The sequence below is a fragment of the Canis lupus genome, chromosome 9 (assembly GCF_003254725.2).
Source record: "Canis lupus dingo isolate Sandy chromosome 9, ASM325472v2, whole genome shotgun sequence".
Lineage (NCBI taxonomy): Eukaryota > Metazoa > Chordata > Mammalia > Carnivora > Canidae > Canis > Canis lupus.
In genome coordinates this window covers 5011234-5029121 of record NC_064251.1, presented here as the reverse complement: position 1 = coordinate 5029121, position 17888 = coordinate 5011234, and positions in this window count along the sequence as shown.

Here is a 17888-nt window from a genome sequence, read left to right as displayed (position 1 = left end):
CCCCCGGCGCGGGCGCGGACAGGCCGGAGCCCCCGAGGGTGCGCGCAGCGGCGGCCGCCGAGGGCTGGGGCGGGACCCACGCTCGCCGCCACCGGCGTATCAGCCGCCTCCGAGCCCGGGGCGAGGACGCCGCCCCCTCTGGGCAGCGCCGAGACGCGGCCTAGAGCGTCCCCGGAGCCGCCATCTCAGGTGAGGGCGCGGCGGTGGGCAACTCTCCCGAAGCTTGTCCTGCCCGGGGAAGCCTCGCGAACCGCTCCGCCGCTTGCTGCCGTCGCTCCCCCGGGAGCTCTTCTGCTCTCACGCTCTTGGGCGGCGCCGCCTGACTTGATAGCGGTCCCAGCCGCTTCCAAATTTTCTGCCAGGATCCAAAATGTCTGCGGCCGAGGAGGCTGACGCTCTAGCTCCGCGTCTCTATGCTAACACGGCCGAGCGGCCGGCGGGGCTGGAACGCCCAGCTGGGATTGATTTGAAAAGTGGAGGGCGGGGTCGCTTTCCGCGCGTTGCTTGCACCGCCCCGGAGGTGGTGCGTGGACCCGAGCCCGGCCTTTAATCCGCAGACTGTCCCCTCGAACCTGCACCTGGGGCAAGGTTCCCTGAGCGGGTCAAAGGACTCCTGCCTGCTACTGCTTTGCTCGCGGTCACGGAAGGCCTTCCTCCGCCTCCACGTGCGGAGTCCCTTAAGGACCTTAAGGACCTGCTCCCTTAAGGACCTGCTCCCCTCGGACGGAGTGGCATCTGCTCGGCGGAGTCCTGCTCCATCACCTCAGTCACCAGCGCCCTCCGCCCCGGGACCCGGCCACGTGCGCTACGAGGCACAGTTGCTTGTGTTTCATTTATGGCTGTGAACCGGCTGCCTTCCCTAACTGGGTTAGAGACCCCTCCTCGGGCAGGATCCTGTATGATTCAGGGCTTCAGATTTCCCGGTGTCCAGAGCAGTGTTGTGGGCTCCAGGGGAACGCTATCAGTACATGTCGACGGATACCCAAGAATTGCAAGGAGGGGGAAGCCTATGTGGGTCACTGGTTATCAGCCGCCTCAGGACTGGGGAGGTTGGCAGGTGCTGTGCTTCTCACACACCCACTACCGGCTAATGAAAATATCTTTCAGGGACTCTGCCCGCTGTGACATTGGGCCTGAGGGAACCCTAGACTGTGACTCATCACTGCAGGGAGGCTGATGATCCTAAAGTTCAAAACCCTGCCCCCCCACCCCCATCTCCCCCATCTCCCATCCCCCCCCCATCCCCCCCCCCCCTCCCAGCAGCCTGATCCACCTTCTGCTTCTGGCTTTCCAGAATTACTTGCCCCGCCTGCCCCCTTGGGGCAGGTTAAATAAAAAAAAAAAAATACATATTTTTTAAAGCACATAAGTTAAATAGCCTAGGTCAAATTATTTTTAATTTATTTTATTTTTTAAAAGATTTTATTTATTTATTTTAGAGAGAGAAGACTTGAGTGGAGACGGGTGGTGAGAGGCAGAAGGAGAAGGAAAGACCTCAGGCAGACTGAAGCTGAGTAGGAGGCTGCAGAGGGGCTCCATCCCACAACCCTGAGATCATGGCTTGAGCCAAAAGCGAGTCAGATGCTTAACGGACTGAGTCACCCAGGCGCCCCCAAATTACTTAACCATAAGCCTTGTCACCCTTTTTTTTTTTTTTAGATTTTATTCTTTTTTTTAGATCTTTATTTGTAATATTTATCTTTTATTTTTATTTTTTTAAGATTTATTTTTTAAATAAATCTTTATAAGATTTATTTATTCATCACACACACACACACACACACACACACAGAGGCAGAGGGAAAAGCAAGCTCCACGCAGGGAGCTCTACGTGGGACTCGATCCTGGGACTCCAGGAGCATGCCCTGGGCTGAAGGGGCACTAAACCGCTGAGCCACCCGGGCTGCCTAGAGATTTTATTCTTAAGTAATTACACCAAACGTGGGGCTCAAACTCACAACCTGACATCAAGAGCCACATGCTCTAGTGACGGAGCCCGCCGGGCGTCCCAAGCCTTATTCCCTTCTAAAACAAAAGGAAACCACTTCCCTTCACATTTTCCTATCTGTATCCCCCAGATCCCCTGTACTATGTTCGTTTTCTCAGATCTCCTGGAACTGTACCACCTCTATTCCCTTTTAAGTGAACATGACCAGAAGATTCCCAGCCAATAAATCCTAGAAGTCAGCTTTTACTCTTCTCTTTCCCTCCCTTTCTACATCTATCCACTTATCCATATGTTAACATTTACTCAGCACCTGCTATTTGCCAGGCCTGTTTTAGGTGTTTCAGATACTTTAGTTACAAAAAAAAAAAAAAGAAAAAATAAAGACAAAAACTCCTATCCTTGGAGGAGTACAATCTACCAAGGGAAGAGAGATTTAAAAAATGAACAAACACAGTAAGTGAATAATTATGGAGTATGGTAGCAGGTGTATTTTTTTCCTCTTGCTGCAGTAACAAAGTACCACAGACATAGTGGCCTAAAACAACAGAAATTTATGACCTTCCAGTTCTGGAAGGTCATAAATCCTAAAATCAAGGTGTTGGCAGGGCTGCATTCCTTCTGGAAGTTCCAGAGGAGAATCTGTTTCCTTGCCTTTTCCACTTTCTAGAGGCTACATGCATTCATTGCTCCTGGCCCCCCTCTTCAAAACCAGCAGCATAGCATCTTCAAATGTCTCTCTCTCTCACCCGTGCTTCCATCGTCATAGCCTTCTGATGAAGTTTCGGAATATAAGTGAGGTTTGTGGGGACGAGGTCCAGAGCTGATGACCAAGAAAGAATTCTTGAGACGTCTTTGGTGCAAAATGGTGGTTTTATGAAAGCCCAGGGACAGGCCCCGTGGGTAGAGCGGCTGCCCCAGGCCTGTGAGGGGTGGCTGATTATATCCCTGGGAGCTGGGGGTGTTTAGGGAGAGCGCAAGTCTCTAAGGAATCTTGGAAGCAAGGTTCCCAGGACTGGGGGGTGGGGGGGGGCTGGCTAATGTTGGGAAAAGCTCACTCATTACCGCCTAATAAAATCTGAGTCATGAGACCTTCAGATGTACATCAGTGGGTCATGTGCCTGGGGGGTGATCGCCAACACGTACCTTGGGGGTTTAGAGATAAAGGAAATTTATATGTTAAAGTAGATTCACAGGATCCTGGGAGTTGGGCTAGGATTGCCTTTCGCCCTCAGCAAAGTATGAACATCGAGGCAGTTGAGTCCCTAGAGGAAGGTCCCTCTGCCTGTTTCACGGACTTGTCGATGTGCTGCCCTAGGCTCCTGCTTTGTCCTCAGCCAGCCCTGTTCCCCCATCACTTCCCCACTCTGAGACCCCTGCCTCCCTCTGATAAGGACCCTTGTAAATTCATTGGACCCAATGGGATATGCAGTATAAAGCTGTATTTAAGAGACACAAGAGAGGCAGAGACACAGGCAGAGGGAGAAGCAGGCCCAAGGCGGGGTGCCTGACGCAGGACTTGATCCCAGGACCCCGGGATCACGACCTGAGCTGAAGGCAGACACCTGATCACTGAGCCACCCAGGTGCTGAGGACATGCAGTACAATCTTCCCTCTCAAGGACCTTAACTTCACATCTGTGAAGTCTCTATTACCATATAAAGTAATCTATTCACAGGTTCTAGGGAATGGGATGTTAGCATCTTTGGGGGACTATTAGTGTGCCTACTGCAGAAGGCAAAAAACCAACCAACCACCACCACCAACAACAAAGAGGAGAGCAGAGGAAGGGGGTTCTGGAGAGGGGTAACAAGCTTCGTCTTTTCTACCTTCCAAAGACCTCTACCATCCCTCCCAGCCCCTTCACCCGCCGCAGGTCTCTCTTGGGTCAGCAGGGCCTCCCTGTGGGTTCCTCCACCGTGATCTCTTTCTCATCCAGGACCTCCTTCACTTAACTTGTCGTGAGAATCACCTGATAGATTGGAGTCTATGCTTTGGACGCTCCTCATTCAACAACTTGGAAACTAGTGGCTCAGCAGGTTAAGCATCTGCCTTTGGCTCAGGTCATGATCTCAGGGTCCTTAGATCAAGTCCCATGTCAGGCTCCCTGCTCAGCAGGGAGCCTGCTCCTCCCTCTCCCTCTGCCTGGGGCTCTGCTTGCTTGTGCTCTCTCTGTCTCTCTCTCTCTCTGACAAATACATAAAATAAATCTTAAAAAAAAAGGTGGGGGGGGGATGCCTGGGTGGCTCAGTGGCTGGGCATCTACCTTCGGCTCAGGGCATGATCCTGGGTTCCTGGGTCGAGTCCCACATTAGGCTCCCTGCTCCCGGAGGGAGCCTGCTTCTCCCTCTGCCTGTGTCTCGGCCTCTCTCTGTATTTCTCATGAATAAACAAATAAAATAAAATAAAAAATACTAAAAAAAAAAAAAAAAAAAAACTTGGAAAATACTTAGTAATCCATTCTCCACATAAGCCGGAGGGAGGGATCCCTGGGTGGCGCAGCGGTTTGGCGCCTGCCTTTGGCCCAGGGCGCGATCCTGGAGACCCGGGATCGAATCCCACATCGGGCTCCCGGTGCATGGAGCCTGCTTCTCCCTCTGCCTGTGTCTCTGCCTCTGTCTCTCTCTCTGTAACTATCATAAATAAATAAAAATTAAAAAAAAAAATCTTTAAAAAAAAAAAAAAAATAAGCCGGAGGGAGACTTACATTTACGGACGTGATGGTGACTCCCCTCAAAACTGATCAGTGGCTGCCTGTCACTTTTAAAATTAAAGACAAACCTTCTTGACTCAAGTGCTGTAAGGTCTGCCCTGTGATCTCGCCCATCCCTGTGTCTTCAGCTTTATCTTTTTATTCTTCCATTGGCATCACCCTGACTGGTTTCATGTAGTTCTTTTATTTATTTATTTATTTTTTTGGTTTCATGTAGTTCTTCGCTCACCTCGTCCCCTGCTGCCACAGGGCTTTTGCATCTGCTATTCTCGCCACTCCTACCACCCACTCTGCTCGTACTCATCGTTGGCCCTGAAGAGCCTTCTCAGACCTCTCTGACTGGATCCGAGGCCCCCCTGCTATTGCCTTTCCCAGTTATATGTTCTTCTCTCTCATACATTGGTCACACTTGCAAATTTATATTTTGCAAAGACCTCCAGTTGGAACCCTGTATCCTTTCTCCTTTCTTCTTTTTAGTGATAGAACCAGCCCAGCTAGGGTCCTGCCCCAGCTTTCCTTGCAGCTGATACAGCCACATGACCACATTTCTCATATTTCGAGTGAGAACAGAGGTGACCTGTACAGTGCCCAGGCATCTCCTCCCCCAGGTCGCCCACTGTCAGGAAATGACAACCACTGGAACAGCCGCTGTGGATCCAGAGGTGGAGGCCACATGCTGAGGATGCAAGAGCCAACTCACCACCTGAGTCGCTGGCCGAGCTCTGGAAGCAGAGGACCTGCCAGCCCTAGACCACCCACCTCTGCTCTGTTATACATGCAGGTAAGGTAGAGATGGGCTTGTACCTTACTTAAAGCACTGGATGCTGGGGGCTTTCTCTTAGAGCAGCTTAGCCTGTCCCCAACTGGACCCCACTGGTTGGGTGATTGTTTATCTCCCACCAGACTTAACTCGGAGAGGCAGAGACAGACTCTGCTCGCCCTTGCATCCCTATCTCTGGACTAGATCCATCCGGTGTGGTCAGCCCTTCTCGACTAGAGGAGTCTCTGATAAGAAATCACAAAATGTAAAATTGGAAGCACTCACCCACACAAGGCCCCAATGTCAAAGTTCCTATGAACTTCCCTTATCCCTTCACTGATAAGATAGGGAGGAAGGGCTGTGAAAGATGAATATGGGATAACCTTTTGGGAGCCACCTTACAGTCCCCAGATCCAGCCGGTTCCTGATGGACGGTCCCAGGATGAAGCCAGGATTTGAGCACCCACTGTCACCAGAAGCGTCCTCAGGCTGGGTGGTTAATCTCAGCTTTGGATCAGGAACAACAGAGTCATGTTCTGTTTTAATGCGATGCTTCATGAAAAATGAACATTTGGGGACACCTGGGCGGCTCAGTTGGTTGAGTGTCTGGCTCTTGATTTCTGCTTGGGCTGTGATCTCAGGGTCATGAGCTCAAGCCTTGTGTTGGGCTCCGTGCTCAGTGGGGAGTCTGCTTGAGATTCCATCTCAGGGACGCCTGGGTGGCTCAGCGGTTGAGCATCTGCCTTTGGCCCAGGGCATGATCCTGGAGTCCCAGGATGTGAGTCCCACATCAGGCTCCCCGTAGGGAGCCTGCTTCTCCCTCTGCCTCTCTCTGTGTCTCTCATGAATAAATAGAATCTTTTAAAAAAATGAACATTTGAAAAAAAAATGAACATTTGGATTACACTGTTGAAAGTTTTCCCCAGATTATTTTCTTTTATAAAATATTTTATTTATTTGTTTGTTTGTTTATTTATTTATTTATTTGAGAGAGAGAAAAAGCTATCAAGAGACAGCATAAGCAGGGGAGAGGGGAAGAAGAAGGGGGAGAAGCAGGCTCCCCACTGAGCAGGGAGCCCCACATGGGGCTCAATCCCAGGACCCTGGGATCATGACTCCAGCTGAAGGCAGACGCCCAACTGGCCGAGCTGCCCAGGCAGCCGCCCACCCCGATTGTTTTCTCTCTTTCTTTCTTCTTTCTTTCGTTCTTTTTTCTTTCTTTCTTTCTTTCTTTCTTTCTTTCTTTCTTTCTTTCTTTCTTTCTTTCTTTTCTTTCTTCTTTCTTTCTTTCTTCCTTCCTCCCTTCCTTCCTTCCTTCCTTCCTTCCTTCCTTCCTTCCTTCCTTTCCTTTCCTTTCCTTTCCTTTCCTTTCCTTTCCTTTCCTTTTCTTTCCTTTCTTTCCTTTCTTTCGTAATCTCAAGGTGCCTGGGTGGCTCAGTCAATTAAGCATCTGACACTTGATTTCAGCTCCGGTCATGATCTCAGAGTGGTGAGAGGGAGCCCTGCGTCCGGCATCCTGCTTAAGATTCTCTCTCCCTCTCCTGGCCCTGCACCCCCCACCGTGTGCCTGCTCTCACTCTCTCTTTTTAAAAAAAATAAAATAGGGGCACCTGAGTGGCTCAGTGGTTGAGTGTCTGCCTTTGGCTCAGGTTGTGACCCTGGGTCCTGGGATGGCTTCTCCCTCTGCCTGTGTCTGCCTCTCTCTGTGTGTCTCTCATGAATAAATAAATAAAATCTTTAAAATAAATAAATAAATAAATAAATAAATAATAAATAAATAAATAAATAAGAAATAAAGAATCTCTATGCCTCACGTGGGGCTCGAACTCACAACCCCAAGATCAAAAGTCGTACGCTCCACCAACTGAGCCTGCCAGGTGCACCCTGCACACACACTTTATTTTCTACATGAATAATTAATGTGGCATCAGGGTGGCTCCCAAAGATGTCTGGGAGAAGGTACCCTAGTGCTTATCCCAGGGCCTGGCTCGTAGTAGGTGCTCAACATGTATTTGTGGACTCTGTGGGTGATAATGGCTAATAGCTGTTGGTCTCTTATTTGGGGCCCCTGTCTCCTCTGTCCTTCTTCTCCGGTATTTTGAGCCCACCCATCCCAGCCGTGCCCCAGATCCCCTGGTTAAAGGCCTCTGGGCCTCCCCACTGCCTACAAGCCCAGACTCCTGATCTGGCCCCTCTCCAGGCCCATCTCCTGCCTTCCCACCTTGGGTCACACTCTGGATGTGTGGCTTTTTGAACAGTTTGCCATTTGTTAAAAATAGCTTGGTTTCGTGGTTTCTCATAGCTGAGAATCTCTGTAACTGTCACTATGATTTTTTTCTTTTTTCTGTTTGTAGAGATGTGTTGCTTGATTTTCAAACTTGGGGAAATTTCTTGTGATCCATTATTGGCTTCTCATGTAATCCCATTTGGTGAGAGGCCTCCCAGGATTTATTCTGTTGAGGTGCACTGAGTTTCTGAAGTCTATGATTTGATGTATTTTCTCAGATTTTAAAATTCTTGGCCAAGTCTCTTCAAAGATTGCTTCTGTCTCATTCTATCTTCTTCTGGGACTCCCTGTCACATTCCATAGACCTTTCCACCCTGTCCCTGTCCTCACACTATTCTCCGCTGGGTTACTCGGAGCCCAGCCAGGGGATGTGCCCTGTTTAGGAGTCGATCAGCAACTGGAAAATGGTTTGTTCACGGATTTGTGCAGTTCTGACCTCCCTCTCCAGGAATTTGCCCCCTAAAGTCCCAGTCACTTTGGCGGCCCAGATGCTGACAGCTGTCTCTGTAGTTAAAACTGCTACTTTCTGCTTGGACTTGACTGGTCCCAGCGCCCAGGGTGGACACGAAGACACCTTCAGGGAAAAGCCTGGGCGGCTGGAAACTTAACTTCAGTGACTTTGTTCTCTGTACGGATCACAGCTCTCAAGCCTATTTTTCCCTGGGTGCTCTCTAGTGCTATGTTGCCATATATATATAATATATAATATATAATATATAATATAATATATAATATATATTTATATATATATATTAAAGATTTTTATTTATTTATTTATGAGAGATACAGAGAGGCAGAGACATAGGCAGAGGGAGAAACAGGCTCCCTGCGGGGAACCCGATGCAGGACTTGATCCTAGGACCCTGGGATCACAACCTGAGCCAAAGACAGATGCTCAACCACCGAGCCACCCAGGCGCCCCTCTGGTGCCATATATATATCAGGGGTTTTGCATGTCTGGCAGCTTTTGTTCAGTGGAGGCATGAGCGTGATACCAGCTTCTCTTTGGTGGGTGGACCCGAAGTCCTGACTGTCTTTGGACATGACATTTGGCCATAGAGGGTCTGTCCCAAGGATCACCCAACTGGAAAGCTCCTTCTCCTGTTTGAGAACACTGCTTCGGCTTTTCCTTTCCTTAGTTGGTCCTGGCCTCTTGACCCCATCCTCAGTAGGGGGTCCGGGGCCTCAGGCTAGCTTGGACCACTTTGGCCGGTGGGAGGTGCTAGCAGGATTGGAGGTGGAAGGAGGGAAGAAGCCGGTGGGTGCCTCTCTGCTCCTTCGCAGGTGTCCTCAGGATTGGCTGCAGATGTGACCTCCATGCTTTCGCAGTGATCCTGTGACTCCTGCCAGGGCTCTGTCCCTCATCCCCACCACTGTTGCTCTGCACCAGGTGGCCTCCCTACCCCAGGGTTGGCTTCTCAACCCCTTCCCGCATCTGTGTCACCTGTCAGCTACATGAAATTCCCTCTATTTTGAACATCCGAGTGGTTGCTCTTCCTCTACATGGACCCTGACTAACAAGCTCCTCTTTCCCCTTACTCTCCTTACTCTCCTGTTTGGCCCTTTGTATTGAAACAGTTTGCCTGTGCCTTTTTTTAAAGGTTTTATTTATTTATTAGACAGAAAGAGCATGAATCAGGCAGTGCAGAGGGAGAGGAAGAAGCAGGTCCCTTGCTGAGCAAGGTGCATGACCCGGGACTCGATCCCAGGCCCCTGAGATCATGACTGAGCCTGAGATCATGACCTGAGCCGAAGGCAGATGCTTAACCGACTGAGCCCCCCAGGCGCCCCTGCCTGAGTCTTTCTTAGTTAAGGCTGAGGGTAAGCTGCAGGAATAGGAAGGGGAGAGCCAGGCCCCTAGGTGACCCATCTCCCAGCACTCCCTGGGCTTTGCAGTGATTCCAGGATGCCCCATGGTGGCTGATGGTCTGGCCTGGGCCATGGTAGGGGTCATTCCTCAGCATCACATCTGGCAGGCAGTCTTGACCATGGTCTGGTTCATTGTCCCCTATTTCCCAGGTAGTGACGTCCTCCTCCTGAGGAGCAGGGGTGCTCAGACCACTCCACAGTACCCATCATGAGTGGCTTCCGGGGCCGATGACCCTGTGGCAGCTTTTTGGGGCTTCCCTGAGAGGAGTGAAGCGGCAGAGCGGCCTGCTTCTCGATGCCCAAGAGAGAACCCAGATCTGAAGAGCAGCTACTCCATTTAGCCACAGGAAAGTGAGAAGTGGGGCGCTTGGGGGGCTCAGCAGTTGAGCATCTGCCTTCGGCTCAAGGCGTGATTCCAGGGTCCTGGGATCGAGTCCCTATCGGATTCCCCACGAGGAGCCTGCTTCTCCCTCTGCCTGTGTCTCTGCCTCTTTCTCTGTATCTCTCATGAATAAATAAATAAAATCTTAAAAAAAAAGTTGGCTTCTTAAAGAATCACCGATGACTTGGGAGATGCTGACATATAATGTGGCTTGAACAACTCGGCAAGCAAACCTGATGTATTAATGATCCATGTGGGGGTCCCTGGGTGGCTCAGTCGGTGGAGGGTTGAGCGTCTGACTCAGCATCTCAGGGCTGTGAGTTCGAGCCCTGCATTGGGCTCCATACTATGTATGGTGCCTGCTTAGTTAAGAAAAAAAAAGATCTGTGTGTATTTTTGTGGAGATGAAGCGAGAGCTGACATATGTCCCCCGGGTTTCATAGCAGCTCCGTCAAGCACTGCCCCACCCCGGACAGCGTCGCTGCTCAGGCAGCCGGGGCCTTGGAACTGCAGCGCCCAAGGCCCAGCAGGTTGCAGGGCGGCCTAGAAGAGCCAGGGAGTGCCCCCTCCCTCGGGACAGCTCTGAGGGCCCCCCACCTTGGCCATAACCTGAGTCACAGGGTCCCCGCTGTGCCATCTTCCTCCTCTGCCTGTCTCCCCTCTTGCTGCTCCCTGGTTTCCCTTCCCACACAAACCCCGCCACACACTCTTGTCCTGGTGCCTGCTGCTGGGCCACCTCAAGCTTTCCCACGAAGCTTCTGCTCATTTCTCTTTCCCTTGTGCAAATTCCTAGGAGTCTACCATGGTTCATTTGATGCACGCACCAAGCTGGGCCGTGGTGCCCAAGTATTTGGTCAGACATCATTCTAGATAGTTCTGTGAAGACTTTTTTTTTTTTTTGAAGATTTTATTTATTTATTCATGAGAGAGAGAGAAGCAGAGACACAGGCCGAGGGAGAAGCAGGCTCCATGCAGGGAGCCCGACGTGGGACTTGATCCCAGGACCTGAGCCAAAGGCAGACAGACGCTCAACCGCTGAGCCACCCAGGCATCCCAAGACTTTTCTTTTTTTTAAGATTTTATTTTAAGTAATCTACATCCTGCAGGTGGCTCAAACTCATAACTCTGAGATCAAGAGTCACACGCTCCACCAACTGAGCCAGCCAGGTGCCCCAAATGAAGCTATTTTTTGGATCAGATTAACATTAAAAAAAAAAAAGATTTTATTTATTTATTCATGAGAGACACAGAGAGAGAAGCAGGCTCCCTGCACGGAGCCTGAGGCAGGACTCCATCCCAGGATCCTGGGATCATGACCTGAGCCAAAAGCAGGTGCTCAACCACTGAGCCACCCAGGTGCCCCCAGATTAACACTTAAATTGGTGGATTTTGAGTAAATTACTTTTGTAATGTGGGTGGGCCGAATGTAATCAGCCAAAGGCCTGAATAGAACAGAGACTGACCTCCTGGAGCAAGAGGGACTTCTGCTAGCGGACAGTCTCTGGACTCAGACTGCATCTCTGCCCTCAGTCTCCAGTCTGCCAGCCTTGCCCCATGAGGTTTTGGATGTCCATATACATACAATGATATATGGATTGAATGTTTATATTACGTATAATGTTGGTTCTGTTTCTCTGGAGGACTGAGTGATACAGGATCTGAGATTAGGAGAAAGGATCTCTCTCTCTCTCTCTCTCTTTTTTTTTTTTTTTTTCTTTTTAGAGAGAGAGAGTGAGCCAGGGGTGGGGGGCAGGCAGAGAGAGAGAAAATCTTAAGCAGGCTCCACACGGAGTACAGAACCTGCCATGGGGCTCGAGCCCCCAACCTGACATCATGACCCGACCTGAAATCAAGGGTCGGGTGTTTAACCGACTGAGCCACCTGGGAGTCCCCTCTCAGTTCCCTTTCTAAAGAATGTCCTCTTCGACGTTTGAAGTGAGACTTCACTTGACCAGTTTCAGGTTTTTTGTTTCTCTGTAAGACCCAGCTGACGGTTGAAGCTCCGGACCTGCCGAGTGAGCCAGTGAGCGTTTCCTGCAAGAAGAAAGCAGCTCTGCTCAGCACAAGGTGACATTTTCCATATTCAACCTAATTCCAGCCTTCAAGTGTAAAAACAATGACACCGCTGTTAGATGCACCGCCGTTCTGCATGAACAGTGGGAACACATCCCCCTCTGTTCTAAAAACGTGAAGATGAAGGGGGGACGGGTTCAGATTGGGCGGGAAGAGTTGTCCAAGAATGGTCTGAATGAGACAAAGAGAGGTGTGTTTAGGATTGCTCAGCCTTGTCCCCCGATGGGTGAATTATTTGCAAGGCAAGGTCATCTTTGCAACAAAAGAGAACATTTCAGGCAATGGTTCAGGAATTTTGCCTCCACGTTGCACCACTCCGACTTGAACTTTGGAAAAACATGAAGCCTTTCTCTGCTTTCTCTCTCCGAACAGGCCTCAGCAAGCTGAGACGGAATGATCTTTATTTCTAAAAATAATACCAACTTGGATCTTGGAGCTGATTCTCTCTACAGGACACCAGAAACCATGCTGGGGGCAAGAGCAAAATACAGAGCAGATCGAGCCAAGCACGCAGGGAGTGACCCTTCCCAACTTGAGCAAGGACAGTGGTAGGGAGCAGCTGCTGGGATGGCCGCTGGAAAACCTGAAATGGAGTTACAGTGAGGAGTCCTCCCTAGGACAGAACCCACCCATCCTGGGTTTTCAGTAACTCTTTGGAGGCCTTACAGGGTCTCACAGATATCCATACATTGCTGAAGACTTTGGTTCAAGGAGAAACCTTCTGGTGCTTTCTAGTGCCTTCTGGAGCTTCTGCAGAAGCTCCTGCCAAATGAGACGTGACCCCTCGCCTATATCACCAGATTTCTAGCAGCTGGCAAGATGGGGTCAAAGAGAAAGTCCAAGGGAGAAAAAAAGCCATGGGCAGAGGAGCCTGAGAAGGTGGGAGATGAACATTAAGGACACAGGTTATAACGCATCATGGACCAAATAACTGAGTCACAAGGTGCCTGGCACATTGCAGGTTCCAGTGGGTCTAGGCTCTATCAGCGGAGACCCCCAAACGGTACAAACGTCCAACAATAGCTGTGGCCCATTCATAAATTGGGACATACTGGGGAGGGAGAGACAGACAGTCTTTTACTGCCCCAGAGACTCTCCCAGAGGCTGCAGGTTGCACAGAATGGGCATCGTCCTGGGAGCCAGACTCTGGGAGCTGACTCTTACCGGCTTTGTGACTTTGAGTAAATAATTATGTCTTCCTTTGTCTCCATTGTTCTCCTATACAGCAGGGGTAATAATAATTCCTGCCTAGGGGAGTGCCTGGGTGGCTCAGCGGTTGAGCGTCTGCCTTCGGTTCAGTGTGTGATCCTGGGGTCCTGGGATCGAGTTCCGCATCGGGCTCCCTGCATGGAGCCTGCTTCTCCCTCTGCCTGTGTCTCTGCCTCTGTGTGTCTCTCATGAATAAATAAATAAAATCTTTTTTTTAATAAATAAAATCTTTTTAAAAATTATTAATAATTCCAACCTAGAAGGGTTTTGTGAGGGGTACGCTTGTTAGTACCTGTTAGGCAATTAGAAGAGGGTCTGGCATGTATGAGCTACTAAGTGAAGGAAGGTGGGAAATGTTTATACATATTTATATTTTTTTAAATTTATTTTTATTTATTTATTATAGACATAGAGAGAGAGAGAGGCAGAGACACAGGCAGAGGAGAGGGAGAAGCAGGCTCCACGCCGGGAGCCCGATGCGGGACTCCAGGATCGCGCCCTGGGCCAAAGGCAGGCGCGAAACTGCTGAGCCACCCAGGGATCCCCTATACATATTTATTAGTCAGGAGGCAGTTGGGAAAAGGAACCACATTCGTTGATTTAGATTTGATTGATTGATTGAGATGGGGGGAGGGTCAGAAGGAGAGAGCGAATCTCAAGGAGACTCCTCGGTGAGCATAGGGCCCAACTTGGGGTTCGATCTCACGACCTGCCCGAGTTGGACGCTTAACCAACTGAGCCGCCCAGGGGCCCCAACGTTTGTTCCTTTAACAAAGAGCTGAGTACAGAGAATTGTGAAATGGGTATCACAGGACAAAAATGGGGGAAAGCAAACCATGCGGAGGGTGGAGGGGGGAGAGGGAGAGGGGAACGGCAGGAAGCAGTGGCCCCACTTCCCCTGGTAACAGTGATTGGAAGGAGAGGCCGGTGGGCTGCCCGAAGCCCATGGAGTGGGACCCTTAGCAGACGGTTTAAAGATAGGCCTAGGGACGCTCAGCTGGCTCAGTCGGTGGACCATGCACCTCTTGATCTCAGGGTTGCGTGTTCAAGCCCCACATTGAGTGTAGAGATTATTTAAAAGAAATAAAATCTTTAAAAAGAAAATAAAAATTAAAGGTAGGCCTGAATGAAAGTGTGGCCAGAGGAGGGAGAAAAGCAGGACAGGTGGCACAATAGACTTCAGCACGTGAGAAGGGGTGTGGTCCAGCCACAGCCGTGGGAGTGGGGGCTGAGGTCAGCTGAGGCTGCAGAATGTTCTAGGCCAGAGAGAGATTATGGCAGGCATCCAGTTCCCAGATCCCAAGGTCCTACACGTTCTCAGAAGGAGTGGGAGCTGGGAATATTGTGAGTAGAGACAGAGATGTTCCAGAGGAGGAGAGGGGGAGCCTCTCACCCCCACAGCACAGAGCAGGGAGGGCTTTGCAGGAGGAAGACAGGTGTTTTGGAGGCTGTGTGGGGAGTTGGTGGGATGAAGACGCTATGCCTGTCAGGGCAGGAGTCAGGGCCCGTGAGGGGGCAGCTCTGGGGTCCGACACACCTGCACTCAGTCCTGGTTCTGCTGGTTCACCTGGCTCACCTGGGGCAGTCCCTCATCCCACGCCTGTGTTTCTTCTTCTTCTTTCTTCTTTCTTCTTCTTCTTCTTCTTCTTCTTTCTTTTCTTCTTCTTTCCTCTTCTTCTTCTTCTTCTTCTTCTTCTTCTTTCTTTTCTTCTTTCCTCTTCTTCTTCTTCTTCTTCTTCTTCTTTCTTTTCTTCTTTCCTCTTCTTCTTCTTTCTTCTTCTTTCCTCTTCTTCTTCTTCTTTCTTTCCTTCTTCTTTCTTCTTTTTCTTCTTTCTTCTTCTTCTTCTTCTTTCTTCTTCTTCTTCTTCTTTCTTTTCTTCTTCTTTCTTCTTTTTCTTCTTTCTTCTTCTTCTTCTTCTTTCTTCTTCTTCTTCTTCTCCTTTCTTCTTCTTCTTCTCCTTTCTTCTTCTTCTTCTCCTTTCTTCTTCTTCTTCTCCTTTCTTCTTCTTCTTCTTCTTCTTCTTCTTCTTCTTCTTCTTCTTCTTCTTCTCCTTTCTTCTTCTTCTTCTTCTTCTTCTTCTTCTTCTTCTTCTTCTTCTTCTTCTTCTTCTTCTTTTCTTTTATTTTATTTTATTTTATTTATTTATTTATGAGAGACACACAGAGAGAGGAAGAGGGAGAAGCAGATGCCCTTTGAGGAGCCCGATGTGGGACTTGATCCCAGGACCCTGGGATCACACCTGAGCCAAATAAATGCTCAGCCACTGAGCCACCCAGGTGCCCCCTGTGTTTCTTCATCTGTAAAACAGTGACCATGATAACACCTGCCACAGGGTTATGAGATGGTGCGGGTATGACGACATGGAGGGAGGTTCCCGGTGGGATCTCTCCTGTTTTCCAAGAATTGCCAGACCCCACTGCCAAAAAATAAAATGCATCTTACATTTTAAGTTCAGAAGAGGACCAGCTGGGATGTCACTCAGCACTGACACTGTAAACCCTGTGTGTAATGAAGAACTTGGCTGGCCTTTGTCCCTGGGTCCTAAGAGGTCACCTCTAGATCCTTGGAATTTCCCGAGTGATCGGAAAGTCTGCTATTCATGCTGGGCCCCCTGCCTGCCCCCCAAATAGTTTATGACAAACCATGTGATATGAGCTCAACCTGCTGGGAAGAGAGGGGGCTGGAGATTGCATTCAATCGATGGTCAAGAACTTAAAGTGCCTACACAATGAAACCCCAATAAAAACTCTTAGATCCCAAATCTCGGGTGAGCCTTCCTGGTCAGCAATGCTCTGCATATTGTCACACAATGGTGAGCAAGGATGTGTAACTCAGGAGAGCCCTTTGGGAGAGAGTGTCTTGTGGGCAGGCCTGTGGGGCCCCCAGTTGTCCACATCTCGTCTCCGGAGCAGTGGTTCTCAACCAGGTCGTTTGCCCCCAAGGGACATTGGGCAATGCCTGCAGACATTTTTGTGCAAAGCTGGGAGGAGCTACTGGCTTCTAGGGTACAGGGATATTGCTAAACTGTGCACAGGCCAGGCCCCCATGGCAAAGAATGATCCAGCCCCCAAAATGTCAATAGCGCTGAGGATGGGGAACCCTGCTCTAAGAGAATGTGCTAGATCAACAGTGAAGGCCCAGAGCCCAAAACAACCACATCGCAGCCACCGGCCAGTCACCGGAGGGCACATACCTGGTTTCCATCTCTCTCCTCTCTGCCTCAAGCTCACACAAGTAAGCACAGAAGAGGGGGACGCAGCGGTATTAGAGACATACATGTCCCCGCTTCTTCACACTGGGGCCTCAGGTGTGGCCTGCCTAGGGGAAGGATGGAGGTAATTGAGAAAAGCTTGACTTTTTTTTTTTTTTAAGAGTTTATTTATTTATCCATGAGAGACACAGAGAGACGCAGAGACACAGGCAGAGGGAGAAGCAGGCTGCTTGCAGCGAACCCGATGTGGGACTTGGTCCTGGGATCCTGGGATCACACCCTGAGCCAAAGGCAGACGCTCAACCGCTGAGCCACCCAGGCGTCCCCCCAAGTTTGGATTTTTAAAAGAACAAGTCTTAAACACCAAAGTGGGGCTGGGTTAACAACCAAAAATGTTTAGAAGGGAGACTGAGGGCCTTCAGGGGGCGCTTTCTGCCCAGGGAGAAAGGGGATTTTGACAGAGCACGGTGGGTAGTAGCTATTAGAAAAAATAAGACCTTTTGCTCATGTACAGGTCAACAAGACACATTTCCTTAGTGAAAGTGGCTCCTTAGTGAAAGCACACACTTCCTGGCACAAAATACAAGAGCTTGATCAATGCTAACCACTTGTATTAAGAAGGAAGTGGAAAGTCAGCGGCCTCCAGCAGAGAGAGGGGCTTAAGGATAAATGTCATGTAGAGACAGCTGGTTTCAGTTAAAGCGCCAAGATCAAGGAAGCCGGGGCCTTGATTAACAAGGGTTGGGGTTCCTGAAAATGTATTTGAAGGATCTAGTCTCTCTCTTTTTTTTAAGAGTTTTTTTTCTTAAAGATTTAATTTATTTATTTGAGAGAGAGAGAGAGAGAGAGCACAAGCAGGGGGAGGGGTAGAGGGAGAGGGAGAAGCAGGCTCCCTGTTGAGTAGGGAGCCTGATGTGGGACTCGATCCCAGGACCCTGGGATCACAACCTGAGCTGAAGGCAGATGCTTCACCGACTGAGCCAGCCAGGTGCCCCCTTTTAAGGATTTTTAGTTCTAAGTAATCTCTACACCCAACGTGGGGCTTGAACTTACAACCCCAAGATCAAGAGTCCCATGCTCCACTGACAGGACCAGCCAGGTGCCCTGAAGGAGTCTATTCTTAAGTTACATACCAGTTTCCTGAAGGGCAAAGCAGTTCTCTAAAGTTGCACCAACTCCGGGGACCCTGGGGGGCTCCGTCAGTTAGACATCTGCCTTTGGCTCAGGTCATGATCCCAGGGTCCTCTGATCGAGCCCCGAGTCAGGGTTCCCCGTTTTAGCAGTGAGTCTGCTTCTCCCTCTGACCCTAGCCCCACCTCTCACTCTCTCTCTCTCTCTCTCTCTCTGTCAAATAAATAAATAAATTCTTTTTTTGTTTTTTTTTTTTAATAAATAAATTCTTAAAAAAAATAAAGTTGCACCAATTCTTACTTCCTGA